The 9,544-nt window shown below is 33.3% G+C and overlaps 1 long non-coding RNA gene across 1 annotated transcript; it reads right to left on the bottom strand.

Moving 5' to 3' along the window:
- Positions 1-430: 430 nt before the first annotated feature.
- On the bottom strand, positions 431-1,947 carry LOC149777889 (uncharacterized). The gene is made up of 2 exons (XR_016415318.1): positions 1,850-1,947; positions 431-905 (listed from the first exon to the last, which is right to left on the bottom strand). It is a non-coding gene; the product is annotated as an uncharacterized LOC149777889 (long non-coding RNA).
- Between the last annotated feature and the right edge of the window lie 7,597 nt (positions 1,948-9,544).

Raw genomic sequence — 9,544 nt, 5'->3', positions numbered from 1 at the left:
AAGACGACTGTCAATGTATAGCAATACATTTACAGCCCTTACGAAATGATCATGAATAATTCATGAACTGGCATGAACATTTCTTGAATAGTTCATAAACTTGGTTCATGAACCATTCATGAAAGTTCATCGAAAGGTTCATGAACCATTCATGAATGTACATGAACTGAAAATGGTCAGTTCATGAAATTATGAATTCATGGACAGTTCATAAATGTTCACAAATTGGATCACCATCATTCATTAACATATTCACGAACTATGATGAACAAAGTTTCTCAAAGATTCATGACTTCATGAACAGTGCCTATAAAAAAATCGATTACCTGACAAAGTCACAAATACCTATTTCATCATGAATCATAAAATAACCTTAGATGTGGAGTTTTTAAAACAGTATAAAATGCAACATATTATCTTAAAAACGGTATTTGATTTCAGATAAATTTTTAATATGCAACAAAGTACATGTAAACTGACAAGCAATATTATTATTTTACTCTTAGCAACATTTTTTGTGTGCTTCGTAATTTTTCTTTGACATTTTTTCAAGAGATATTGGGGCAGTTGTGTGCAATCAACAGTTGAAGCTTATTTCATCATCATGGGGCTGTCTTTCAACTGGGGTTTCTCCTCACCAATCTTTTTCCCAGAGTTTGACCTGTCTGATAACTTTTTTGTGAAGATGTTCAGGGCCTATAATTTAATCAAATCCTGCACATTGTCACTACTCAATGTCTCCATCTGCAACTTATGCTGTTTCATCCGATTACTGTTTGGATCTTTAACATTGCTGCAGCAGTCACAATTTAATGTCTTTTCCATCTTGGCCATAGGATCCTCCAGTTTTCAAATTTAACCTTTAAACTTCATCCTCTAATATATTTACTTTTCTGCTGTCTGGTCTGAAAGAAAGGTAAAGTTAGTTAATTACAGATAATCTCTAATTAACATTGTTTTTAGCTTTTAGCACATTATCATTATACCCCACTTTATTTCCTGGAATAATTATGATCCAACTCAAAACCTTATTTAATCCTTTAAACACAATACACAACTTACTGAGCATTTATATTATTGCAGAATTTTGTCACTAGTTTTATATTAACTGAAGCTGTCTAGACATAGGTATAATCACAGGAGTCGGATGTTTTAATCAATAAAATATGACCAATTTTTTTGACAACATCGTTACACTAAAAAATCATATCTGTGTGTGTGTGTGTGTGTGTGTTTAACAGATAACGGTTATTTCGTGCTTTCAAATATTTTCGCCATTTTTTATTGAAGAAATGTCAGACTTGTATGATAATGGCCCTTAATATGTCACTAATGTATCCACTCCAACTCCGCATGTTGCATATAGCAGCTTCCGGTTTCAACACGTTGTTATCTGCACCTGTATTGTGTAGTTTCACTCATAACTATTTTGTTTGTTTGTTTGTTTGTTTTAAATTACCAAATTACATCAGATTATAGAAATAGTGAGGTCATGTAAAACAAAACGATCTCAAACATCTCAATTCCTATCGCAGATGTCGTAACGCGTCTGGTATCGATATCAAATGGGGGGTATGATGATGTTTAGTGATTTTCAAAACTTCGATGAGCAAGTTTAAATTAGGTCTGAGCAAAATCGTGTGTAATTAGCTTGGTTATAACTAATAAGATGACCTATAAAAACCAATATATCCATATAACTTCCACTGAAATAATCACGAATGACCAAGAAAAAGATACTCCCCGTAATTTTGATCATCAAGGCTGGATCGCTTTTCCGCCTAATTTTGCTCTTACCAAATCACTTCCTTCACATTCTTCATAATCGCTTCTCTGCACTTCTACTTACTAAAAAAAAATGATATTGAAAATATTATCATCTGTCCATTCCACTGAGTCCACGGATTTTGTTCGAGGATTTTGCCTAACCGTCTGCGTGCTCTTTCGTTTCTGGTGAAAAGGATAACCAACTATAGAAATCTCGCTAGTATATTGACCAATCATATCACGTCTTCTTTCACAGTCATCCAATCAGGATCATCGTTGTTTACATATTTCGGTTTTTACGGCAAATTGGCAACCAGTGACTAAGTCAATAGAATATGCAATTTAGTACAGTAATGGACAAAAACGTTAGAACAAAGTCATTAAAAGCTTTTTAAAGCAAATACATTATGTTCATGCTGGTCAAAAATATTTCCCGTATTAATCTAGCACTACTCAGGTTAAATACACAAGTACTGAATTAAAGATCTACAAGATATCATTTAAAAAAAAATATTCACCTTTTTTTAAATTTCACTAATTTTGTGAGAAGTTTATATGATGAATTTTCATGAACATTTTATAAATATAATGATATAGATATTTAATATACACTTTTTTAGAAATATCTTGGCAGTGCATCAGAGTACTTGAATTGTTCATGAACCAAGTTTATGACATTTTAGGAACTTCAAAGATGTTATAATAGTTCATAAAAGTTCATCAGTGTGTTTATGAACTTAAAGTACATGATTCATCAAAATTCTTGAAGTGTTCATGAACTTAGTTGTGGAACTTTCATGAGCATCTGTTCATGACCTCAAGTGATGAACTGATCATGAACATTTCAAGAACGGTCATGAATATTCATGAACAGTTCATGATAGTTCATGAAGTCATGAAATTGTTTTCGTAGGGGAGTATTCATTATTTAGAACCTGGCCTTACTGCTATTAGTTTGTTTTTTCTTGAGTATATATGATTAAAAATCAATTTCAGTATTCATGGCTCACAACCAGTTCATACCACAGTTGGCTTGTATTGCCCTGAGTTTATAGTTTATGTGGAAACAATTGGATTTATAATACTTATTGTTTTTCATCTGACCATAATGCCAATCATAGCGCGATTATTGCCTTGTTCTTCAGAACTTTTTGATAAGATAAAGCAAAACTGTTTGATATTTATTCAATTATCGTTGAAGATAATTGTAGGTTTGTTCAGTTTAGGTCATTACTGATTATTACATATTGCAAATATAAGTCAAAATACAGTTTTACACTGGATAAGCAGCAGAGGGGCTGGCCAGACCAAGTGAATTAGAGGAATGTGCGATCTCCCCAAAAAAACACACAAAAAACATCACCTCGCAGGCAAATTTGAGGCTTTTACAAACAAATATTTTAGACCCACCCCCCTGTTAGAGAAAACAAGATTTTTAAAAAAATATCGTGGTGAATTATGCCCCCCTATGAAGATGCGACATTAATTTTTTTCTCATAAATCGCGAATAAATGGTCACAGCCCCTCTGCTGCTGTACAATTGTTAAAGTAATTTGTTAAAGTTATTGAAGTAAAATATTTTATATATCATGACTGTTGGAGAACCACATTCAGCTATAATAGCAAAGGAGCATTTAGCGGCATTAAGGAAATTAATTCCTGTTAGAGAATCTGTCAAAAACAAAATACGAGCGTATCAGGATGAAAAACTTGGATTTAAGGATTTTACCACAGAATTATTCGAGCCAGCAAATAAAACTACCGAGCGAGTCATGCTAGGAGATGTTGAAGATCCTGAAGTAAGAAAAAGAGGAATTCTTCCTGTGTTGAAGAAGATTGAAGAACAAACTGCAATACATGCACCTGTGGCTGTATTTGAACCTCAGGTTGATATTGAGGCAGAAGGAGCTGTTGGTGGGGTTTCCGGAGCTGAAAAATTTACCGATGATGCTATTGAAGAAATAAAATCAATGAAACTAATTGATCTAGTTAAATTTACCATCGATAATTACGATATAAATAAACGAAAAAATATCATGAAAGGTGAATATTACAAAAATGTTTCTGCAGAAAAATGGGCAAGATGGATATTTTACGTGTATAAGGATGTTAGCTCAGTCAGATCTGATGATCCTGAATATAACAAATTTATTAACTTGTTAAATTCATATGAGAAATATAAAAAAACAATTGCCGTTACCAGAACCTTTATCAGCTTCTTTTCCTGAGCAGCCCAGAAAAAAATTGCCACATGAAATATTTACCGAAGAAAGTTTAAATAAATTTGAAAATAAAGATAAACTGATTAATATAGCTATTACTGGTTATAAAGATAGAGGTAAATATCTAAAGGAAGGTATCGAAAAACTTGAACCTGGTGATTGGATTCCAGCGGTGTATTTTGGCCAGCAAATGGAAACAAATTAGCTTAAAAGATCCAGAATATGCAAAATTTCTTGGTGAGTTATCCAGGGCAAAAAAAAGTAAACAACAACCTAAGGAAGAAGAAGAAGAATTTTACTCACCATCACAATCACCTGGCGCTACCGGTAGCAGTTACAACACAATCTGCCCTAATAGTGTTGTTAACGACGTATCTCGATTAGAAGTACTTATTGGAGGGAAACGAGCGGGAAATAATTCACGTGAAATAACTAATGAGGCAGCAGATATTTGCAAAAGATTATTTAGCGGCAAAATTATAGATGTTCACATTTACAGAAATTTAATCAATGAAATTATTGAAGGGTATAGCGATTAGTTGTTAGATAAATAATATAAATAAAGATTATAGTTCATAAACATCACCGAAGGCCAGCACAAATTCGTGTCGTTAATTCCAGATTGCCCGTATATAAACTTGTTCAAGGCAATTTCTAGTTTAGTTACCAGAATTGCACCTAAAGTTGGACCAATTGCTAAACAATTAGCGATGAAAGCAATTGGATTTGTTCGTGATAAAGCTACCGCTGCTGTTGGTGATTTAGCTGGTAAAGCTTTTAGTGCCATTAAAGATAAAATCACAAAATTGGTACGTAAAAAAAACCAAATTACCTAGCACCGCTGTGATGCCTAGCGATATTAGTAAAATTATTAATGGTGCGGCAAATCAGAAATTAGCTGAATTAACAAATAAACTAGTGGACCAAGAAGTTGCTCAACCAACAAACACTAGCTTTATATCAGGCAGCGGTCTTCGTTTTAGAAGATAATTATTAATTATAATAAAATGTTTGCAAGAGTATCAAACGAAGCGTTTGACATGGATGAGCCAGTCGGCAAGGACACATCGTTACGCGATCATCAATATTTTTCATATGACGCGGTAACACCAAATAGTCAAAATCGTGTTGAAATTCAGATTCAGGACACGACAAGATATTTTCTTCCATCCGAGGCATTTATCGAAGTTCTTGGTGAAATTCTGAAGGAGGATAATACTGAATATGCCACAGATGCTAAAATTGGTTTTGTAAATAACGGAATTATGGCATTATTCAAGAGCGCCACATATATGATTGATGGAAGAGAAATTGAGTCAATTACTAATGATGTTGATTTAGCTACAACAATTATAGGTCTAGCGAGATATTCAGATGATTTTACTAGATCTTCTGGCCCTAGCATGATGTTTGCCAAGGATAATTCTGATGCAGCTGAACATGTGCAATTTGTTTCTGCTATACCAAGAAGTGCTGCTGGTGACGCTGATGCCACTAATGCATCAGTAATTACAGGTGTTAACGCCAATTTTAACTTAGGTTTCGCCACACGAAGATTAATGCTGATAGGGGGTAATAGAAGATTTTCATGCGCGATTCCCTTATCGCATATATTTGGATTTTGCAGAAATTTCAGAAAAGTAATTTTTGGAGCGAAATACACTTTAACTCTTATTCGAAATGGTAGCAATAATGCCATCTGGCGGGACCTTAATACTGTTGTTGATGTTGGTAAGGTTTTATTAACTAAATTTACCTTATGGATGCCAGCACTAGTTCCATCAGTAATTGAAGAAGAAAAATTAATGTCATTCATGGATAGTGGTGGTAAATCAATAATGTCGTGGCTAACAACATCAACCAATACTACAACAACAAATATTAATGGTGATTACACCTGGCGTTTTGCAGCTCAACAGGGCGTTTCGGCACCACGACACATTTTCATTGCTTTTCAAAACAATAACAGATACGATCAAACTCATAGTCATATGATATTTTATAACGTTGCAGCTACCAATGTCTCGTTGAGAATTAATAGGCAAAAGGAACCAACTGAAGAAATATCAGTAAATTTTGCAACTTATTCAACAGCTCGTGCATATCATCGAATATTAAGTTATATGGGGCGAGATCAAAATATTGATACGGGATTGCAAATATCGCAGTTAGATTTTAATACGCGCTACCCGATCTATTATTTTTCACTGGAACATCTTGATTTGGTAAAACAATCTGTCGTAGATATTCATTTTAAAGCAAGAATTACGGCAGCTGCTGGTTTTAAAGTTATTGCTGTAATTCTCAGCGACAAAACAATGATTTTAGAAGGAATTAGTGGCAGAATGCGAGTTATTGATGCACCTGTGGAAAATATGTAATTTGTAATTTAAATTCAATCTGATAAATATAATGCCATACGATCATGTTAGTGTGACTCTGACTCCAGGTCAGATAAAAAAACTTCAATCAAAAAAGCTAACTCGATAAAATTAACGTTAAAAAACTCACAAATTCATGGTGGACCAAATAAATTATCGTTAACTAAAACTCAACACAAGCGTTTCAATAGAGCCAAATCGGCAAATACTGGAGTTAGCGTTAATCTCAGTCCGGGAGCTATCAAAAATATGGTTAAAGTTGGTGGATTTTTCCCATTGTTAGCTTTAATTCCTGGATTGATGGCTGCCGCTGCTCCGGCTATAGCAAAAGCTGCTGCATTAGGTGCGGTTGGATACGCAGGTAGTAAATTAGCACAAAAAGTAACAGGAGGAAAATACAGCAAAAAAAAAAAGGTCGCGGCCTGAGGTTGCCAGGAACTTACTTAGGACACGGCAGCGGCCTGAGGTTACCAGGAACATACCAGTAGCGATGTCAAATTTAGATCTATCTAATGAAGTAAAAAAGAATAAAATTAAATTTTTTAGAGGAATATTATGCGAGATCAATTACCAGCCAAACCAAATTCTTTGGAGACGGGAATTATAAATCTCGATGACAGTATTGGGCCAGGGACACATTGGGTAGCATATGGAATTAATCCGCGTGAAATTATATATTTTGACTCGTACGGGCTGGCTCCACCAAATGAATTTATCAATTACGCAAAACAATTAAAAACTCCGATCTGGTATTCAACGCTACCAACACAAACTTTAACTGATCCACCAATCTGCGTTAGTGAAGTAATTAATGTTCTTGATGCGATATCAAAATCATCGTTGCCGTACCACAAAATCGTACTTAAATACACATCAGATAAGTATAATGGTTGATATTTTTGGAAGATCGTTAATAAGAGAAAAAAATCTGACGTTGATTTATCAAAATATGCAACAAAAGATGACCTTAACAATTTATTATCGATATCAGAAATAAATCCTGACGAGATTGTTATTTTTCAAGATCAACATGGAAAATTTAAAAACGAGTAATGTTAAAATTGCTGATGTGGTTCAGCGGGCACATGTGACTGAATTGCGAGGAATTGTTAGTGAAACTGACAAAAAAATTGGTGAAACTGACAAAAAAATTAGTGAAGCTGACAAAAAAATTACAAAAGTTCAAGGTGATTTTACCAGTCATGTAACTGAATTTAATAATTTACGAACAACTGTTAATGAAGCTGACAAAGAAATTAGTGAAACTGACAAAAAAATTAGTGAAACTGACAAAAAAATTGGTGAAACTGACAAAAAAATTGGTGAAGTTGACAAAAAATTAGTGAAACTGACAAAAATATTAGTAAGGTTCAAGGTGATTTTACTGGTCATGTAACTGAATTTGCTAATTTACGAACAACTGTTGGTGAAACTGACAAAAAAATTACAGCAGCTCGAGGTGATTTTACTGGCCATGTAACTGAATTTAATAATTTACGAACAACTGTTGGTGAAACTGACAAAAAAATTGGTGAAGCTGACAAAAAAATTGGTGAAGCTGACAAAAAAATTAGTAAAATTCAAGGTGATTGTACCAGCCATGTAACTGATTTTGCTAATTTACGAACAACTGTTAGTGAAGCTGACAAAAAAATTAGTAAGGTTCAGGGTGATTTTACTGGTCATGTAACTGAATTTGCTAATTTACGAACAACTGTTGGTGAAACTGACAAAAAATTTACTAGTTATGTAACTGAATTTGCTAATTTACGAACAACTGTTGGTGAAGCTGACAAAAAAATTAGTAAGGTTCAAGTTGATTTTACTGGCCATGTGACTGAATTTATTGGCTTGCGAGGAATTGTTAATGAAGCTGACAAAAAAATTAGTAAGGTTCAAGGTGATTTTACTAGTCATGTAACTGAATTTAATAATTTACGAACAACTGTTGGTGAAACTGACAAAAAAATTAGTGAAACTGACAAAAAAATTAGTAAAGTTCAAGGTGATTTTACTGGTCATGTAACTGAATTTAATAATTTACGAACAACTGTTGGTGGAACTGACAAAAAATTTGCTGGTCATGTGACTGATTTTGCTAATTTACGAACAACTGTTGGTGAAGCTAACAAAAAAATTACAGAAGTTCAAAGTAAATTTACCAGTCATGTAACTGAATTTGTTAATTTGCGAACAACTGTTGGTGAGGCTAACAAAAAAATTACAGCGGTTCAAGGTGATTTTACTGGCCATATAACTGATTTTAATGGTTTAAAAAAGATTTTGAAAATATTAAAGGAAAAATTGAAAAATCCCAAAGTGATTTTACCGGCCATGTATCTGATTTTACTAATTTACGAGGAATTGTTAATGAGGCTAATGAAAAAATTGCGCGAGCTAATGAAGAAATTGAACGAGCAAAGAAAGAAATTGAACGATCCCAAGGTGATTTTGTTGGCTTGCAAGAAACTGTTAGAAAAGCTGATGCAGAAATTACTGAAACTAACAAAAGAATTAAAAAATCTCAAGATGATTTTAATAAAAAAGTTGAAGAAATTGAAAAATCTCGTGGTGGTGATTTTACTGAGTTACAAAAAGCTGTTAATGAAGCTAATGCAGAAATTAGCAAAATTAGTAAAGATATCAAAGAATCTCAGGTTAAATGTATTAATGAAATTAATGCAAAAATTACAAAATCTCGAGGTGATTTTACTAACTTGCAAAATGCTGTTGAATCAGCTAATGCAAAAATTACAAAAGCTTACGAAGATATAAAAAATCTCAAGATGATTTTAACAAAAAAGTTGACAAAAAAATTCTTGCAGCTAACTTGGCAATTACGAAATCCCAAGATAATTTTGCTGGCTTGCAAGAAACTGTCACAAAAACTGTAGGAGAAATTGAGCGAGATAATGAAGAAAATAAAAAAGCTAAAGCCCAACTTGAGAAAGATACTCGATTAGTTTTTGAAGATCTCAACAGAATAATGCACGAAAAATTCGAAGAAATTAAAAAAGCTCAAGCTGATTCTATCACAAAAAATGAAGAAAAAATTACGCGAGCTAATGAAGAAATTACAAAAGCTAACGAAAAAATTACAAAATTTGAAAATGATTTTGCTGACCATATGACTGAATTTAATAACTTGCGAAAAAATTCCAGAAAAGCTTTTAA

Source organism: Sinohyriopsis cumingii, chromosome 17 (assembly GCF_028554795.1).
Source record: "Sinohyriopsis cumingii isolate HCF-2022 chromosome 17, ASM2855479v2, whole genome shotgun sequence".
NCBI lineage: Eukaryota > Metazoa > Mollusca > Bivalvia > Unionida > Unionidae > Sinohyriopsis > Sinohyriopsis cumingii.
Note: the sequence above shows the minus strand (reverse complement) of the source record. Positions and strands in the feature narration are given on the sequence as shown.